Source organism: Hyperolius riggenbachi, chromosome 3, assembly GCF_040937935.1.
Source record: "Hyperolius riggenbachi isolate aHypRig1 chromosome 3, aHypRig1.pri, whole genome shotgun sequence".
Taxonomy (NCBI): Eukaryota; Metazoa; Chordata; class Amphibia; order Anura; family Hyperoliidae; genus Hyperolius; species Hyperolius riggenbachi.
Genome location: NC_090648.1, coordinates 71,953,043 through 71,972,004, shown reverse-complemented (window position 1 = coordinate 71,972,004; position 18,962 = coordinate 71,953,043). Strand labels below are relative to the sequence as shown.

General features: G+C 48.8%; 15 non-coding genes across 15 annotated transcripts; all 15 read left to right on the top strand.

The window, feature by feature from the left end:
• Positions 1-7,620: 7,620 nt before the first annotated feature.
• TRNAK-UUU (transfer RNA lysine (anticodon UUU)) lies at positions 7,621-7,693 on the top strand. Its single transcript has one exon. It is a non-coding gene; the product is annotated as a tRNA-Lys (tRNA).
• Positions 7,694-8,530: 837 nt separating this feature from the next.
• Positions 8,531-8,671, top strand: LOC137564560 (U4 spliceosomal RNA). The gene has a single exon (XR_011030660.1). It is a non-coding gene; the product is annotated as a U4 spliceosomal RNA (small nuclear RNA).
• Positions 8,672-9,335: 664 nt separating this feature from the next.
• On the top strand, positions 9,336-9,408 carry TRNAK-UUU (transfer RNA lysine (anticodon UUU)). The gene has a single exon. It is a non-coding gene; the product is annotated as a tRNA-Lys (tRNA).
• A 303-nt stretch (positions 9,409-9,711) lies between these two features.
• On the top strand, positions 9,712-9,784 carry TRNAK-UUU (transfer RNA lysine (anticodon UUU)). Its single transcript has one exon. It is a non-coding gene; the product is annotated as a tRNA-Lys (tRNA).
• A 1,004-nt stretch (positions 9,785-10,788) lies between these two features.
• LOC137564700 (U4 spliceosomal RNA) lies at positions 10,789-10,929 on the top strand. Its single transcript, XR_011030783.1, has one exon. It is a non-coding gene; the product is annotated as a U4 spliceosomal RNA (small nuclear RNA).
• Positions 10,930-11,601: 672 nt separating this feature from the next.
• TRNAK-UUU (transfer RNA lysine (anticodon UUU)) lies at positions 11,602-11,674 on the top strand. Its single transcript has one exon. It is a non-coding gene; the product is annotated as a tRNA-Lys (tRNA).
• A 303-nt stretch (positions 11,675-11,977) lies between these two features.
• Positions 11,978-12,050, top strand: TRNAK-UUU (transfer RNA lysine (anticodon UUU)). The gene has a single exon. It is a non-coding gene; the product is annotated as a tRNA-Lys (tRNA).
• Positions 12,051-13,056: 1,006 nt separating this feature from the next.
• Positions 13,057-13,197, top strand: LOC137564878 (U4 spliceosomal RNA). The gene has a single exon (XR_011030940.1). It is a non-coding gene; the product is annotated as a U4 spliceosomal RNA (small nuclear RNA).
• Positions 13,198-13,869: 672 nt separating this feature from the next.
• TRNAK-UUU (transfer RNA lysine (anticodon UUU)) lies at positions 13,870-13,942 on the top strand. The gene has a single exon. It is a non-coding gene; the product is annotated as a tRNA-Lys (tRNA).
• A 303-nt stretch (positions 13,943-14,245) lies between these two features.
• Positions 14,246-14,318, top strand: TRNAK-UUU (transfer RNA lysine (anticodon UUU)). Its single transcript has one exon. It is a non-coding gene; the product is annotated as a tRNA-Lys (tRNA).
• A 1,004-nt stretch (positions 14,319-15,322) lies between these two features.
• Positions 15,323-15,463, top strand: LOC137564708 (U4 spliceosomal RNA). The gene has a single exon (XR_011030790.1). It is a non-coding gene; the product is annotated as a U4 spliceosomal RNA (small nuclear RNA).
• A 672-nt stretch (positions 15,464-16,135) lies between these two features.
• Positions 16,136-16,208, top strand: TRNAK-UUU (transfer RNA lysine (anticodon UUU)). Its single transcript has one exon. It is a non-coding gene; the product is annotated as a tRNA-Lys (tRNA).
• Positions 16,209-16,511: 303 nt separating this feature from the next.
• Positions 16,512-16,584, top strand: TRNAK-UUU (transfer RNA lysine (anticodon UUU)). Its single transcript has one exon. It is a non-coding gene; the product is annotated as a tRNA-Lys (tRNA).
• Positions 16,585-17,588: 1,004 nt separating this feature from the next.
• Positions 17,589-17,729, top strand: LOC137564559 (U4 spliceosomal RNA). Its single transcript, XR_011030659.1, has one exon. It is a non-coding gene; the product is annotated as a U4 spliceosomal RNA (small nuclear RNA).
• Positions 17,730-18,393: 664 nt separating this feature from the next.
• Positions 18,394-18,466, top strand: TRNAK-UUU (transfer RNA lysine (anticodon UUU)). Its single transcript has one exon. It is a non-coding gene; the product is annotated as a tRNA-Lys (tRNA).
• Positions 18,467-18,962: the final 496 nt, after the last annotated feature.

Sequence of the window (18,962 nt, the reverse complement as noted above, 5' to 3'; positions counted from 1 at the left end):
AATTAAACCTTTTTTTTTTTTTTTTTATGGTTTTTTGGTTTTTGGTTTTGCAACCAATATAGCTATTGTTTGACGTAATAGCTGGTGGCAGAGTGGCAGCAGAAGAAGGTAATTCTGTGTACCCTGGCAGTGGGAAACACAGACAGACAGCAGAAGGGCAGTACACAGCAGCCCACTGTAGGTGTAAAATGTGTGGCTGCAGGCGACGTAATAGTCAAAGTGAACCAGGCTGGCTTAGTGAGCAGGAGCCAGGAGGTGGTAAAGGGTGGTAAGGCACATTAACGATGGTTCCGGCAGCCAGTTCATGTCCCCCTCTCGCCGACAACAGGGGCCAGGAACTCGCCTTCCACCCACGCCTGGTTCATCTTGAGAAACGTCAGTCTGTCCACAGACTTGTGAGACAGACGTGAGCGTTTCTCGGTGACCACGCCACCAGCTGCACTGAAGCAGCGCTCGGACAGCACGCTGGAAGGGGGGCAGGACAGCACTTCCAGGGCGTACTGCGCCAGCTCGCTCCAGATCTCCATGCGCTTGACCCAATACTCCATGGGATCAACAGGGGCATCGCTGTCAAGCCCGCTGTACGACCCCATGTAGTCAGCCACCATGCGGGTCAGGCGCTGGCTGTGACCGGAGGAGGATGCTGCTGCATGCATCTCCTCTCTAGTCACTGCTGCCGGAGCCTCTACAGTCCTGTAGAGCTCGTGGCTGAGAGACAGCAGGTCTGTGGGGCGCTTGCTGCTGCTGGATGCAGGCACCTGCTGCTGCCTCTGTGCTGGCTGCTGGACAGTGGGGGTGGAAGGCTGGGGGAAGGCTTCCTCCAAGCGCTCAACAAGGGCCTGCTGCAAGCTCCTTATTTGTTGCGCTGGGTCTCCTCCTGCAGGCGGCAGGAACTGGCTCAACTTCCCCTTGAGGCGTGGGTCCAACATCATGCTGATCCAGATGTCCTCCCTCTGCTTCATCTGGATCACCCTGGGGTCCCTGCGCAGGCACGTCAGCATGTGCGCTGCCATTGGGAAGAGGCGGGCCACGTCTGCTGGCACATCGACGTCAGTGCTGTCCTCATCCTCCTCCTCTGCCGCCTCATCCTCTCTCCACCCCCGCACCAACTCAGCTGCGCTGTGCTGATCCCCCTCATCAGCAGCCAGGTCAGGGACCTCCACCAAGTCCTCCTCCTCCTCCCCCTCAGAGGTGGACTGCGCAGCTGGTTGCCGCTCCTGCTGGTCCAAGGCTGCCGCTCCCTGTTCCAGCAAAGCATCGAGGGCCCTGTTCAGCAGAGAAACCAGGGGCACCCACTCGCAGACCATAGCATGGTCCCTGCTCACCATGTTTGTGGCCTGCAGGAAGGGAGCCAGCACTAAGCACACCTGCTGCATGTGCCTCCAGTCATCATCGGGGACGATGGACGGGAAGTTGCTGGTCTTGTCCCTTCTCTAAGCTGCGGAAACAGTGGCCAGGGCAAGGTACTGTTTGACAGCGCGCCTCTGTTCAACCAGACGCTCCAACATCGCCAGGGTGGAGTTCCAGCGAGTCGGAACGTCAAGGATCAGCCGATGGTGTGGCAGATCCAGCTCCTTTTGCACGTCTTCCAGGCTCGCACAGGCTGCAGCCGAGCGCCGGAAGTGACGCACAACCAGGGCCGGGCCGAGGCATAGGCTAGAGAGGCTCCAGCCTCAGGGCGCAGTGTAAGAGGGGGCGCAGAATTCATTCAGCTGTCATTCCTAATTGTGTTTGAAGCAGAAAGAAATAAGAAAAGGGGATACATGACAGTGACTGCAAGCCAGATAACTAGATATTAAGGTGTTGGGGAGGTTGTGGGCCCTGTGGCGCCTCTTAGTCTAATAGCAATCAGTGTGTGACGGCTGGGGTGGCAGGGATGGAGGGTCGCACTTTGGGGTCTCAGCCTTGGGTGCTGGAGGACCTTGTCCCAGCTCTGCGCACAACATTCCTTGCCGTTTCCAGCAGTTCGCCCATCCCCTGGTAGGTGCGCAGGAACTTCTGCACCACCAGGTTCAGCACGTGGGCAAGACAGGGGATGTGGGTCAGGTTTCCCCTGTCTATTGCGGCAACCAGATTGGCCCCATTGTCGGCCACCACCTCTCCGACTCTGAGGCCTCTGGGGGTCAGCCAAATCCTCTCCTGCTCCTGGAGTTTGGCCAACACATGGGTTGCCGTCAGCTTGGTCTTCCCAAGGCTGACCAAGTGCAGCAGCGCTTGGCAGTGGCGGGCCTTCACGCTGCTGCTGAGGCGGGGGGTTTGGCCAGGTGTGCCGGAGGATGGCAGAGGATCGGAGGAACCTGCTGCAGTTCCCCTGAGCCTGCGGGGTGGCACCACCCACTGTGTTGCTGCTGCTGCTGTGCCCGCTGCTGCTCTCCCATCCTCACCCCCTTCCACCAAGCTGACCCAGTGGACAGTGAAGGACAGGTAGCGGCCTGTCCCGAAGCGGCTGCTCCAGGAGTCCATGGTGACGTGGACCCTTTCACCAACCGCGTGCTCCAGCCCTCGCTCCACATTGGCCATCACAAAGCGGTGCAGTGCAGGAATGGCCTTGCGGGCAAAGAAGTGTCTGCTGGGGAGCTGCCAGTCTGGGGCTGCGCAAGCAAGCAGCGCACGAATGTCGCTCCCCTCCTGCACGAGCGTGTACGGCAGGAGTTGGGAGCACATGGCCCGTGCCAGCAAGCCGTTCAGCTGCCGCACGCGACGGCTGCTGGGAGGCAGAGCCCTAACCACCCCCTGGAAGGACTCGCTCAAAAGGCTCTGGCGTGGCCTTTTGCTGACACGGGAATCAGCAGACACAGCAGAGGAGGCCACTGAGGACTGGCTGCCAGAACAGGCCTCAGTGTCGGCGGCAGGAGTTGCAGAGGGGGGAGGAGCAGTGCGTTTCCGCACTCCTGCTGGTGCTGCTGGAGGAGCAGGAGGGCGGGTGGCTGCTGTTGCTGCTGCTGCTGCTGAAGGCTGTGCAGTGATGGGTGTGGTGCCACTGCCAGCAGCAGATGCCTTCAGCCTCTGGAACTCCTCATGCTGGTGGAAATGTTTAGCCGCAAGGTGGTTGATGAGCGAGCTGGTGCTGAACTTTAAGGGGTCTGCACCTCTGCTCAACTTCCGCTGACAGTGGTTGCAAGTGGCGTACTTGCTGTACACAGTGGGCATGGTGAAAAACCGCCAGATTGGTGACAGAAACTTCCCCCTACGGCATGGAAGCGCTGCTGCCTGTCTCCCTGTGGTGGTTGGGGGGGGGGGCTTGGGTGCGGCTGGGGGTGGTACTGGCTGATGCTGCTGCTGCTGCTGCTGAGCCTGAGACACCAGCAGGCTGTGGGACGCTGCCAATGCTTGCAATGATGCGCCTCCTTGCAAGGCCCACAAGCGCATCCTCCTCCTCCTCCTCCTCAGAGCTGCTGAGGACGACATCCCCTGGAGGTGGTGGCACCCAGTCTCTGTCTGTCACCGGGTCATCATCATCCTCCCCCTCCTGAAACATGTCCTGCTGGGATGAGGACCCCCCAAACTCCTCTCCTGATGCATGGATGGGCTGCTTGACTGTCGCCACAGTCTTGCTGTCCAATCCCTCATCCCCCAAAGTGCCCATCAGCATCTCCTCCTCAAGATCGCCAACAACAGCAGACAATTTACTCATGATGCCTGGGGTCAAAAGACTGCTGAATGACAGGTCGGCGAGTGACGGTGAACTGGCCTCCTCCCCAGACCCTGCTGGGCGGCTGCTGCGAACAGGGGTGGTGGTGGTGGTGAGGGTGGAGGCCTCGGATGCAGAGCTGATGGCGGGCTGCTCATCCTCCGTCATGAGTTGCACCACAGTGTCTGCATCCTTTTCCTCAATGGGACGTTTCCGACCCGGCTGGAGGAAAATGGGAGCAGGTGCTACACGCTGCTGCTGCTGTGTCTCTGCAGCGTGAGTTGCAGATGCTCCTGCTGGGCGGCGCCCAAGGCGTCCACGGCCAGTGGCTATGGGAGGAATGTTAGCCACTGACGCTGCTGCTGCTGCTGCGGAACTGTGCATGGTGGCGCGCCCGCGGCCGCGACTTGCCACAATGCTGCTCCCTCTCCTCCTGATTCCCTTGCTGCCCTTCCCCTTGCCCAAACCGCGCTGGCTGCCACTTCCAGACATCTGAAATGTTTTGGGCGTATAGACAAAAGTTTTGTAAAAGGGCGGGTGAAAAGTGGGGTACTTTAATGGAGTGGGTTGGTTGGTGAGGTGACTGAGTGAGTGTCCCCTAGTACAGTAAGTAAGTAGTAACAGTCAGGAAGTACAACTAGCAGTTACAATAATCAGTAGTAATCACAAGTAAATTTAGTGTGTGTACACTCAGACAGTGATTGCACGCACGCAGGAGCTAGTAGCCTATGAACACAGTGACTGAGTGTCCTAGACTCCTAGTACAGTAAGAGTAAGTAGTAACAGTAAGTAGAACTAACTAATTACAATAATCAATCAGCGATCAGAAGGAAATGGAGTGTGGGTGTGTGTCCACTCAGACAGTGAGTGCACGCACGCAGGAGCTAGTAGCCTATGAACACAGTGACTGAGTGTCCTAGACTCCTAGTACAGTAAGAGTAAGTAGTAACAGTAAGTACAACTAACTAATTACAATAATCAATCAGCGATCAGAAGGAAATGGAGTGTGGGTGTGTGTACACTCAGACAGTGAGTGCACGCACGCAGGAGCTAGTAGCCTATGAACACAGTGACTGAGTGTCCTAGACTCCTAGTACAGTAAGAGTAAGTAGTAACAGTAAGTAGAACTAACTAATTACAATAATCAATCAGCGATCAGAAGGAAATGGAGTGTGGGTGTGTGTACACTCAGACAGTGAGTGCACGCACGCAGGAGCTAGTAGCCTATGAACACAGTGACTGAGTGTCCTAGACTCCTAGTACAGTAAGAGTAAGTAGTAACAGTAAGTACAACTAACTAATTACAATAATCAATCAGCGATCAGAAGGAAATGGAGTGTGGGTGTGTGTACACTCAGACAGTGAGTGCACGCACGCAGGAGCTAGTAGCCTATGAACACAGTGACTGAGTGTCCTAGACTCCTAGTACAGTAAGAGTAAGTAGTAACAGTAAGTAGAACTAACTAATTACAATAATCAATCAGCGATCAGAAGGAAATGGAATGTGGGTGTGTGTACACTCAGACAGTGAGTGCACGCACGCAGGAGCTAGTAGCCTATGAACACAGTGACTGAGTGTCCTAGACTCCTAGTACAGTAAGAGTAAGTAGTAACAGTAAGTAGAACTAACTAATTACAATAATCAATCAGCGATCAGAAGGAAATGGAGTGTGGGTGTGTGTACACTCAGACAATGAGTGCACGCACGCAGGAGCTAGTAGCCTATGAACACAGTGACTGAGTGTCCTAGACTCCTAGTACAGTAAGAGTAAGTAGTAACAGTAAGTACAACTAACTAATTACGATAATCAATCAGCGATCAGAAGGAAATGGAGTGTGGGTGTGTGTACACTCAGACAGTGAGTGCACGCACGCAGGAGCTAGTAGCCTATGGACAGTGACTGAGTGTCCTAGACTCCTAGTACAGTAAGAGTAAGTAGTAACAGTAAGTAGAACTAACTAATTACAATAATCAATCAGCGATCAGAAGGAAATGGAGTGTGGGTGTGTGTACACTCAGACAGTGAGTGCACGCACGCAGGAGCTAGTAGCCTATGAACACAGTGACTGAGTGTCCTAGACTCCTAGTACAGTAAGAGTAAGTAGTAACAGTAAGTAGAACTAACTAATTACAATAATCAATCAGCGATCAGAAGGAAATGGAGTGTGGGTGTGTGTACACTCAGACAGTGAGTGCACGCACGCAGGAGCTAGTAGCCTATGGACAGTGACTGAGTGTCCTAGACTCCTAGTACAGTAAGAGTAAGTAGTAACAGTAAGTAGAACTAACTAATTACAATAATCAATCAGCGATCAGAAGGAAATGGAGTGTGGGTGTGTGTACACTCAGACAGTGAGTGCACGCACGCAGGAGCTAGTAGCCTATGAACACAGTGACTGAGTGTCCTAGACTCCTAGTACAGTAAGAGTAAGTAGTAACAGTAAGTAGAACTAACTAATTACAATAATCAATCAGCGATCAGAAGGAAATGGAGTGTGGGTGTGTGTACACTCAGACAGTGAGTGCACGCACGCAGGAGCTAGTAGCCTATGAACACAGTGACTGAGTGTCCTAGACTCCTAGTACAGTAAGAGTAAGTAGTAACAGTAAGTAGAACTAACTAATTACAATAATCAATCAGCGATCAGAAGGAAATGGAGTGTGGGTGTGTGTACACTCAGACAGTGAGTGCACGCACGCAGGAGCTAGTAGCCTATGAACACAGTGACTGAGTGTCCTAGACTCCTAGTACAGTAAGAGTAAGTAGTAACAGTAAGTACAACTAACTAATTACAATAATCAATCAGCGATCAGAAGGAAATGGAGTGTGGGTGTGTGTACACTCAGACAGTGAGTGCACGCACGCAGGAGCTAGTAGCCTATGAACACAGTGACTGAGTGTCCTAGACTCCTAGTACAGTAAGAGTAAGTAGTAACAGTAAGTAGAACTAACTAATTACGATAATCAATCAGTGATCAGAAGGAAATAGTGTGTGTTGTGTGTGTACACTCAGACAGTGAGTGCAGTGCGCACACGCAGGAGCTAGTAGCCTATATGAACAGTGACAGTGAGTGTCCCTACGGGTACAGTAAGAGTAAGTAGTAAGTAAGTACAACTAACTAACAATAATCTATCAGTAATCAGAAGGAAATAGAGTGTGTGTACACACAGACAGTGAGTGAGTGCACACACGCAGGAGCTAGCTAGTAGCCTATAAACAGTGACAGTCAGTGAGTGTCCTACTCCTAGTACAGTATAACTACAATACTATTAGTAAAGGACAGCAGAAATACTGGTATAGATGAGAGAAATAAACAGAGGACAGCTGCCCACAGAGGCAAGGCCCCCCTGAGGCCTAAACCTGTAAGCTTGCAGCAGCTGCCTGTCTCTAATGTAACACACAAGCTACTAACTAAAATACAATGTCTATCTAACTAACAACAATATAGGTGTATATGGCAGGTGTAGGTGAGCAAAAACGCTAGGTAAATGATCACAATAGAGCACTTGCTAAGCCAAAGCACAAAGGAGCAACTCTCTCTCTGTACAAGTCTCAGGCAAGCATAAAGAAACGGAACATGGCGGCCGCTATTTATAGGGTAGGGGCTGGCCAGGGTCCCCCTCTGTGATTGGCTGCCGTCAGAGGGCCTGGGAGCCCTCTGATTGGCTCTAAGGACATCAATCCGGGCTATGACGCTATTCGAGCTCGGTACCGAGCTCGAATAGCGCCGAGTTGCTCGAATAGCTCGAATAGTGAATGGGCTATTCGAGTGTACTCGGATAGCCCATTCGAATAGCTCCAGCTATTCAAAGCTCGAATACCGAGCTCGAATAGCTGAAAAAGAGCTCGAATATTCGAGCTACTCGAATATTCGAGCTCTGCTGAGCACCACTGGCTATAGCCAGCTCAGGGCATGTACTAGACCTTCCGTCCATCCTGCTTGGAATAACTGACTTTTGAGCTGCTGGTGAAGCTCACCTTCCAGGGCCTGGATAGCTCAGTCGGTAGAGCATCAGACTTTTAATCTGAGGGTCCAGGGTTCAAGTGCCTGTTCAGGCAATGCCTTTCCTTTACCCCATGCTCATTGGCCATCACTTCCGCTACCTGAGTTCCCTCTGCAACTGCTGCCTCTTGCGTGCTTTGCTTGCAGTAAGCCATAACCGAAACATCAGCCGCTTTCTGTGCATCCCCCGAACTCTCACAGCCTCCCTGCGTCTTGAATCTATTTCTCTTCAACTTTTTCTGCTGTGATATTATTGATCAGAAAAGATAAGAATCGGAAAGTCGATCGGAAATAAGATCGGATAGTAATCGACTGAAAAATGTCGTCGTGTATTCCCAGCATTAGAGTAATTCGCCGGATCCCTTCTCCAGCCTGCACATCTACCCTCAAAGCAGCAATGGAAGGAGCTTCATGCTTACCATGAGCATCAGAAAATTAACAGCTCACGTACCATCTCTCTCCTCCAGTAACCTGCAACCACCAAGACTTTGGCCAACTCCCAAGCACCTCTAGCCAGCGCAGCTTACCAGTACTTCCAGGCACAATAATCACAGGCCCAATTATCAGCACACATGGCAGTGACGTAGACTCATTACTCCATTTTTCAAATTGTATTTTTCATGTATTTTACAAGTGCGGGACTGGCCCACTTGGCAGCCTGCTCCACAAAACACTATGCTGGCATCCCTGGCAGGCTTTGTTTTGCCCTCTTTGCCGCCTTTTCAAATGCTAAGACTCTTTAGCCGCTTATTAACAATGCTTGTTTAGTGGCTGTCTAATTAGCATATGGCATCCCATGATCCTCAGCGGAACACTGTAAACTGCGTTTGTCTCTCCTTAAGGTGATTCCTTTATCCAAGAAAGAGGGGATATTTGCTGGCATTAGCTTGGCTAACTTTGCGCAGTGGCAGTATCATAGCCAATGAGGTTCAACCGAGGCGTGATTATTGCTAATTGAAAACTTTTCCCAATACCCCGCCATGATGACTTGAAATATAGTCAGCATCGGCAATTTTTGACAGTCTCTTCGGAGACTGACTAAGGTGTTTACCATCAGAGAAAGGATTATCTTCAAGGTGCATGATGACTGAGCAGTGCTCGTGTGGTAGTACCGTGGCTGGCACAATAACAACATTTCGTAGCACCTCTTATCTCCAAATCAGTCTTGGCCACAAAATGCTCACTTGTCAGCGTTCTTTCATGAGGGTGAGGTCCAGTGTCTTACTCTCTGGCAAATTTATAAACACCAGCAGGATGACTAAAATGACAAAAGTCCACTTTTCATCTGCAGGTTGCTACTTTTCTAATGCCACATTCCTAAGAGAGAGAACAGTGTTGTTTCTCAGAGGTCTGGCCTGAAAAATTTGGAGGTCACAAGCTCCATTTATTTGCGCTAGATACGATCCCGTGGCCTCTCGCTAGCTCTTTCTGCAAGCGTTGTTGGGGTGCTCAGAAACAGAGCACCGCTGACATTTAGGTTTCGCCGGCCTATAGCTTCTTCTGGCTGGTGTTTTAAAAGTGTCAACAATCAGCCAAGGTGAAGAACCTGATGGTTGAAGGAAACAACAGCGCATTCTGCTGTTTCCCGGCTATCTAGGTGCTATAGACTGCTCATGACTTGCACTAGACCTTAACTTGCGCCCAGCCTGGAAATACTGTAGCTAAACTTTGAGCTGCTGGTGATCGTACCTTTTCTGAGCCTGGATAGCTCAGTCGGTAGAGCATCAGACTTTTAATCTGAGGGTCCAGGGTTCAAGTCCCTGTTCAGGCAATGCCCTCTGCCTTTTGTTATGCATCGTGTCCTCTCCCTATCTTCCTCAACTGCAGCCTCTTGCATGCTCCGCTTGCACCAGGCCAAAACACCGATGTCGGCCGCTTTCCATGCCTTCGCTGATTGGTGGCTACCTTTCTAATGCCACCTTCCAAATCAAGTACAGTTTTATTCTTTCAGAGATCTGACCTAGAAAATGTAGAGGTCGCAGGCTATAGCCAGCTCAGGGCATGTACTAGACCTTCCGTCCATCCTGCTTGGAATAACTGACTTTTGAGCTGCTGGTGAAGCTCACCTTCCAGGGCCTGGATAGCTCAGTCGGTAGAGCATCAGACTTTTAATCTGAGGGTCCAGGGTTCAAGTCCCTGTTCAGGCGATGCCTTTCCTTTACCCCATGCTCATTGGCCATCACTTCCGCTACCTGAGTTCCCTCTGCAACTGCTGCCTCTTGCGTGCTTTGCTTGCAGTAAGCCATAACCGAAACATCAGCCGCTTTCTGTGCATCCCCCGAACTCTCACAGCCTCCCTGCGTCTTGAATCTATTTCTCTTCAACTTTTTCTGCTGTGATATTAAACATGGATTATTCCATGCATAAAAGAGGCATCAAACCGTCAACATTATGCTGGGAATACACCATAAGTTTTTTCAGCAGATAGATGGTTCCATAGATAATTTCCAACATGTCCGATCTTATTATCGATCCTTTTTCTCATCGATTTCTCATAGAAATGAATGGAAATTGATCAGAAAAGATAAGAATCGGAAAGTCGATCGGAAATAAGATCGGATAGTAATCGACTGAAAAATGTCGTCGTGTATTCCCAGCATTAGAGTAATTCGCCGGATCCCTTCTCCAGCCTGCACATCTACCCTCAAAGCAGCAATGGAAGGAGCTTCATGCTTACCATGAGCATCAGAAAATTAACAGCTCACGTACCATCTCTCTCCTCCAGTAACCTGCAACCACCAAGACTTTGGCCAACTCCCAAGCACCTCTAGCCAGCGCAGCTTACCAGTACTTCCAGGCACAATAATCACAGGCCCAATTATCAGCACACATGGCAGTGACGTAGACTCATTACTCCATTTTTCAAATTGTATTTTTCATGTATTTTACAAGTGCGGGACTGGCCCACTTGGCAGCCTGCTCCACAAAACACTATGCTGGCATCCCTGGCAGGCTTTGTTTTGCCCTCTTTGCCGCCTTTTCAAATGCTAAGACTCTTTAGCCGCTTATTAACAATGCTTGTTTAGTGGCTGTCTAATTAGCATATGGCATCCCATGATCCTCAGCGGAACACTGTAAACTGCGTTTGTCTCTCCTTAAGGTGATTCCTTTATCCAAGAAAGAGGGGATATTTGCTGGCATTAGCTTGGCTAACTTTGCGCAGTGGCAGTATCATAGCCAATGAGGTTCAACCGAGGCGTGATTATTGCTAATTGAAAACTTTTCCCAATACCCCGCCATGATGACTTGAAATATAGTCAGCATCGGCAATTTTTGACAGTCTCTTCGGAGTCTGACTAAGGTGTTTACCAACAGAGAAAGGATTATCTTCAAGGTGCATGATGACTGAGCAGTGCTCATGTGGTAGTACCGTGGCTGGCACAATAACAACATTTCGTAGCACCTCTTATCTCCAAATCAGTCTTGGCCACAAAATGCTCACTTGTCAGCGTTCTTTCATGAGGGTGAGGTCCAGTGTCTTACTCTCTGGCAAATTTATAAACACCAGCAGGATGACTAAAATGACAAAAGTCCACTTTTCATCTGCAGGTTGCTACTTTTCTAATGCCACATTCCTAAGAGAGAGAACAGTGTTGTTTCTCAGAGGTCTGGCCTGAAAAATTTGGAGGTCACAAGCTCCATTTATTTGCGCTAGATATGATCCCGTGGCCTCTCGCTAGCTCTTTCTGCAAGCGTTGTTGGGGTGCTCAGAAACAGAGCACCGCTGACATTTAGGTTTCGCCGGCCTATAGCTTCTTCTGGCTGGTGTACCATTGTTTTAAAAGTGTCAACAATCAGCCAAGGTGAAGAACCTGATGGTTGAAGGAAACAACAGCGCATTCTGCTGTTTCCCGGCTATCTAGGTGCTATAGACTGCTCATGACTTGCACTAGACCTTAACTTGTGCCCAGCCTGGAAATACTGTAGCTAAACTTTGAGCTGCTGGAGATCGCACCTTTTCAGAGCCTGGATAGCTCAGTCGGTAGAGCATCAGACTTTTAATCTGAGGGTCCAGGGTTCAAGTCCCTGTTCAGGCGATGCTCTCTGCCTTTCGTTATGCTTCGTGTCCTCTCCCTATCTTCCTCAACTGCAGCCTCTTGCGTGCTCCGCTTGCACCAGGCCAAAACACCGATGTCGGCCGCTTTCCATGCCTTCGCTGATTGGTGGCTACCTTTCTAATGCCACCTTCCAAATCAAGTACAGTTTTATTCTTTCAGAGATCTGACCTAGAAAATGTAGAGGTCGCAGGCTATAGCCAGCTCAGGGCATGTACTAGACCTTCCGTCCATCCTGCTTGGAATAACTGACTTTTGAGCTGCTGGTGAAGCTCACCTTCCAGGGCCTGGATAGCTCAGTCGGTAGAGCATCAGACTTTTAATCTGAGGGTCCAGGGTTCAAGTCCCTGTTCAGGCGATGCCTTTCCTTTACCCCATGCTCATTGGCCATCACTTCCGCTACCTGAGTTCCCTCTGCAACTGCTGCCTCTTGCGTGCTTTGCTTGCAGTAAGCCATAACCGAAACATCAGCCGCTTTCTGTGCATCCCCCGAACTCTCACAGCCTCCCTGCGTCTTGAATCTATTTCTCTTCAACTTTTTCTGCTGTGATATTAAACATGGATTATTCCATGCATAAAAGAGGCATCAAACCGTCAACATTATGCTGGGAATACACCATAAGTTTTTTCAGCAGATAGATGGTTCCATAGATAATTTCCAACATGTCCGATCTTATTATCGATCCTTTTTCTCATCGATTTCTCATAGAAATGAATGGAAATTGATCAGAAAAGATAAGAATCGGAAAGTCGATCGGAAATAAGATCGGATAGTAATCGACTGAAAAATGTCGTCGTGTATTCCCAGCATTAGAGTCATTCGCCGGATCCCTTCTCCAGCCTGCACATCTACCCTCAAAGCAGCAATGGAAGGAGCTTCATGCTTACCATGAGCATCAGAAAATTAACAGCTCACGTACCATCTCTCTCTCTTCCAGTAACCTGCAACCACCAAGACTTTGGCCAACTCCCAAGCACCTCTAGCCAGCGCAGCTTACCAGTACTTCCAGGCACAATAATCACAGGCCCAATTATCAGCACACATGGCAGTGACGTAGACTCATTACTCCATTTTTCAAATTGTATTTTTCATGTATTTTACAAGTGCGGGACTGGCCCACTTGGCAGCCTGCTCCACAAAACACTATGCTGGCATCCCTGGCAGGCTTTGTTTTGCCCTCTTTGCCGCCTTTTCAAATGCTAAGACTCTTTAGCCGCTTATTAACAATGCTTGTTTAGTGGCTGTCTAATTAGCATATGGCATCCCATGATCCTCAGCGGAACACTGTAAACTGCGTTTGTCTCTCCTTAAGGTGATTCCTTTATCCAAGAAAGAGGGGGTATTTGCTGGCATTAGCTTGGCTAACTTTGCGCAGTGGCAGTATCATAGCCAATGAGGTTTAACCGAGGCGTGATTATTGCTAATTGAAAACTTTTCCCAATACCCCGCCATGATGACTTGAAATATAGTCAGCATCGGCAATTTTTGACAGTCTCTTCGGAGACCGACTAAGGTGTTTACCAACAGAGAAAGGATTATCTTCAAGGTGCATGATGACAGAGCAGTGCTCGTGTGGTAGTACCGTGGCTGGCACAATAACAACATTTCGTAGCACCTCTTATCTCCAAATCAGTCTTGGCCACAAAATGCTCACTTGTCAGCGTTCTTTCATGAGGGTGAGGTCCAGTGTCTTACTCTCTGGCAAATTTATAAACACCAGCAGGATGACTAAAATGACAAAAGTCCACTTTTCATCTGCAGGTTGCTACTTTTCTAATGCCACATTCCTAAGAGAGAGAACAGTGTTGTTTCTCAGAGGTCTGGCCTGAAAAATTTGGAGGTCACAAGCTACATTTATTTGCGCGAGATACGATCCCGTGGCCTCTCGCTAGCTCTTTCTGCAAGCGTTGTTGGGGTGCTCAGAAACAGAGCACCGCTGACATTTAGGTTTCGCCGGCCTATAGCTTCTTCTGGCTGGTGTACCATTGTTTTAAAAGTGTCAACAATCAGCCAAGGTGAAGAACCTGATGGTTGAAGGAAACAACAGCGCATTCTGCTGTTTCCCGGCTATCTAGGTGCTATAGACTGCTCATGACTTGCACTAGACCTTAACTTGCGCCCAGCCTGGAAATACTGTAGCTAAACTTTGAGCTGCTGGAGATCACACCTTTTCAGAGCCTGGATAGCTCAGTCGGTAGAGCATCAGACTTTTAATCTGAGGGTCCAGGGTTCAAGTCCCTGTTCAGGCGATGCTCTCTGCCTTTCGTTATGCTTCGTGTCCTCTCCCTATCTTCCTCAACTGCAGCCTCTTGCGTGCTCCGCTTGCACCAGGCCAAAACACCGATGTCGGCCGCTTTCCATGCCTTCGCTGATTGGTGGCTACCTTTCTAATGCCACCTTCCAAATCAAGTACAGTTTTATTCTTTCAGAGATCTGACCTAGAAAATGTAGAGGTCGCAGGCTATAGCCAGCTCAGGGCATGTACTAGACCTTCCGTCCATCCTGCTTGGAATAACTGACTTTTGAGCTGCTGGTGAAGCTCACCTTCCAGGGCCTGGATAGCTCAGTCGGTAGAGCATCAGATTTTTAATCTGAGGGTCCAGGGTTCAAGTCCCTGTTCAGGTGATGCCTTTCCTTTACCCCATGCTCATTGGCCATCACTTCCGCTACCTGAGTTCCCTCTGCAACTGCTGCCTCTTGCGTGCTTTGCTTGCAGTAAGCCATAACCGAAACATCAGCCGCTTTCTGTGCATCCCCCGAACTCTCACAGCCTCCCTGCATCTTGAATCTATTTCTCTTCAACTTTTTCTGCTGTGATATTAAACATGGATTATTCCATGCATAAAAGAGGCATCAAACCGTCAACATTATGCTGGGAATACACCATAAGTTTTTTCAGCAGATAGATGGTTCCATAGATAATTTCCAACATGTCCGATCTTATTATCGATCCTTTTTCTCATCGATTTCTCATAGAAATGAATGGAAATTGATCAGAAAAGATAAGAATCGGAAAGTCGATCGGAAATAAGATCGGATAGTAATCGACTGAAAAATGTCGTCGTGTATTCCCAGCATTAGAGTAATTCGCCGGATCCCTTCTCCAGCCTGCACATCTACCCTCAAAGCAGCAATGGAAGGAGCTTCATGCTTACCATGAGCATCAGAAAATTAACAGCTCACGTACCATCTCTCTCCTCCAGTAACCTGCAACCACCAAGACTTTGGCCAACTCCCAAGCACCTCTAGCCAGCGCAGCTTACCAGTACTTCCAGGCACAATAATCACAGGCCCAATTATCAGCACACATGGCAGTGACGTAGACTCATTACTCCATTTTTCAAATTGTATTTTTCATGTATTTTACAAGTGCGGGACTGGCCCACTTGGCAGCCTGCTCCACAAAACACTATGCTGGCATCCCTGGCAGGCTTTGTTTTGCCCTCTTTGCCGCCTTTTCAAATGCTAAGACTCTTTAGCCGCTTATTAACAATGCTTGTTTAGTGGCTGTCTAATTAGCATATGGCATCCCATGATCCTCAGCGGAACACTGTAAACTGCGTTTGTCTCTCCTTAAGGTGATTCCTTTATCCAAGAAAGTGGGGATATTTGCTGGCATTAGCTTGGCTAACTTTGCGCAGTGGCAGTATCATAGCCAATGAGGTTCAACCGAGGCGTGATTACTGCTAATTGAAAACTTTTCCCAATACCCCGCCATGATGACTTGAAATATAGTCAGCATCGGCAATTTTTGACAGTCTCTTCGGAGACTGACTAAGGTGTTTACCAACAGAGAAAGGATTATCTTCAAGGTGCATGATGACTGACCAGTGCTCGTGTGGTAGTACCGTGGCTGGCACAATAACAACATTTCGTAGCACCTCTTATCTCCAAATCAGTCTTGGCCACAAAATGCTCACTTGTCAGCGTTCTTTCATGAGGGTGAGGTCCATTGTCTTACTCTCTGGCAAATTTATAAACACCAGCAGGATGACTAAAATGACAAAAGTCCACTTTTCATCTGCAGGTTGCTACTTTTCTAATGCCACATTCCTAAGAGAGAGAACAGTGTTGTTTCTCAGAGGTCTGGCCTGAAAAATTTGGAGGTCACAAGCTCCATTTATTTGCGCGAGATACGATCCCGTGGCCTCTCGCTAGCTCTTTCTGCAAGCGTTGTTGGGGTGCTCAGAAACAGAGCACCGCTGACATTTAGGTTTCGCCGGCCTATAGCTTCTTCTGGCTGGTGTACCATTGTTTTAAAAGTGTCAACAATCAGCCAAGGTGAAGAACCTGATGGTTGAAGGAAACAACAGCGCATTCTGCTGTTTCCCGGCTATCTAGGTGCTATAGACTGCTCATGACTTGCACTAGACCTTAACTTGCGCCCAGCCTGGAAATACTGTAGCTAAACTTTGAGCTGCTGGTGATCGCACCTTTTCAGAGCCTGGATAGCTCAGTCGGTAGAGCATCAGACTTTTAATCTGAGGGTCCAGGGTTCAAGTCCCTGTTCAGGCGATGCTCTCTGCCTTTCGTTATGCTTCGTGTCCTCTCCCTATCTTCCTCAACTGCAGCCTCTTGCGTGCTCCGCTTGCACCAGGCCAAAACACCGATGTCGGCCGCTTTCCATGCCTTCGCTGATTGGTGGCTACCTTTCTAATGCCACCTTCCAAATCAAGTACAGTTTTATTCTTTCAGAGATCTGACCTAGAAAATGTAGAGGTCGCAGGCTATAGCCAGCTCAGGGCATGTACTAGACCTTCCGTTCATCCTGCTTGGAATAACTGACTTTTGAGCTGCTGGTGAAGCTCACCTTCCAGGGCCTGGATAGCTCAGTCGGTAGAGCATCAGACTTTTAATCTGAGGGTCCAGGGTTCAAGTCCCTGTTCAGGCGATGCCTTTCCTTTACCCCATGCTCATTGGCCATCACTTCCGCTACCTGAGTTCCCTCTGCAACTGCTGCCTCTTGCGTGCTTTGCTTGCAGTAAGCCATAACCGAAACATCAGCCGCTTTCTGTGCATCCCCCGAACTCTCACAGCCTCCCTGCGTCTTGAATCTATTTCTCTTCAACTTTTTCTGCTGTGATATTAAACATGGATTATTCCATGCATAAAAGAGGCATCAAACCGTCAACATTATGCTGGGAATACACCATAAGTTTTTTCAGCAGATAGATGGTTCCATAGATAATTTCCAACATGTCCGATCTTATTATCGATCCTTTTTCTCATCGATTTCTCATAGAAATGAATGGAAATTGATCAGAAAAGATAAGAATCGGAAAGTCGATCGGAAATAAGATCGGATAGTAATCGACTGAAAAATGTCGTCGTGTATTCCCAGCATTAGAGTAATTCGCCGGATCCCTTCTCCAGCCTGCACATCTACCCTCAAAGCAGCAATGGAAGGAGCTTCATGCTTACCATGAGCATCAGAAAATTAACAGCTCACGTACCATCTCTCTCCTCCAGTAACCTGCAACCACCAAGACTTTGGCCAACTCCCAAGCACCTCTAGCCAGCGCAGCTTACCAGTACTTCCAGGCACAATAATCACAGGCCCAATTATCAGCACACATGGCAGTGACGTAGACTCATTACTCCATTTTTCAAATTGTATTTTTCATGTATTTTACAAGTGCGGGACTGGCCCACTTGGCAGCCTGCTCCACAAAACACTATGCTGGCATCCCTGGCAGGCTTTGTTTTGCCCTCTTTGCCGCCTTTTCAAATGCTAAGACTCTTTAGCCGCTTATTAACAATGCTTGTTTAGTGGCTGTCTAATTAGCATATGGCATCCCATGATCCTCAGCGGAACACTGTAAACTGCGTTTGTCTCTCCTTAAGGTGATTCCTTTATCCAAGAAAGAGGGGATATTTGCTGGCATTAGCTTGGCTAACTTTGCGCAGTGGCAGTATCATAGCCAATGAGGTTCAACCGAGGCGTGATTATTGCTAATTGAAAACTTTTCCCAATACCCCGCCATGATGACTTGAAATATAGTCAGCATCGGCAATTTTTGACAGTCTCTTCGGAGACTGACTAAGGTGTTTACCATCAGAGAAAGGATTATCTTCAAGGTGCATGATGACTGAGCAGTGCTCGTGTGGTAGTACCGTGGCTGGCACAATAACAACATTTCGTAGCACCTCTTATCTCCAAATCAGTCTTGGCCACAAAATGCTCACTTGTCAGCGTTCTTTCATGAGGGTGAGGTCCAGTGTCTTACTCTCTGGCAAATTTATAAACACCAGCAGGATGACTAAAATGACAAAAGTCCACTTTTCATCTGCAGGTTGCTACTTTTCTAATGCCACATTCCTAAGAGAGAGAACAGTGTTGTTTCTCAGAGGTCTGGCCTGAAAAATTTGGAGGTCACAAGCTCCATTTATTTGCGCTAGATACGATCCCGTGGCCTCTCGCTAGCTCTTTCTGCAAGCGTTGTTGGGGTGCTCAGAAACAGAGCACCGCTGACATTTAGGTTTCGCCGGCCTATAGCTTCTTCTGGCTGGTGTTTTAAAAGTGTCAACAATCAGCCAAGGTGAAGAACCTGATGGTTGAAGGAAACAACAGCGCATTCTGCTGTTTCCCGGCTATCTAGGTGCTATAGACTGCTCATGACTTGCACTAGACCTTAACTTGCGCCCAGCCTGGAAATACTGTAGCTAAACTTTGAGCTGCTGGTGATCGCACCTTTTCAGAGCCTGGATAGCTCAGTCGGTAGAGCATCAGACTTTTAATCTGAGGGTCCAGGGTTCAAGTCCCTGTTCAGGTGATGCTCTCTGCCTTTTGTTATGCTTCGTGTCCTCTCCCTATCTTCCTCAACTGCAGCCACTTGCGTGCTCCGCTTGCACCAGGCCAAAACACCGATGTCGGCCGCTTTCCATGCCTTCGCTGATTGGTGGCTACCTTTCTAATGCCACCTTCCAAATCAAGTACAGTTTTATTCTTTCAGAGATCTGACCTAGAAAATGTAGAGGTCGCAGGCTATAGCCAGCTCAGGGCATGTACTAGACCTTCCGTCCATCCTGCTTGGAATAACTGACTTTTGAGCTGCTGGTGAAGCTCACCTTCCAGGGCTTGGATAGCTCAGTCGGTAGAGCATCAGACTTTTTTTTTTTGTATTTAAAATTTATTAGATAAGATGATAAAGGCTCATAACAAAATTGTTTCCAATTTACCCTTGTACAAGAGGTTACAGTGCAATAAAACACAGAACATACCAAGACTCTTATCTGTTTGGGTAGCTAACTAATAATAGGCATTTTCTG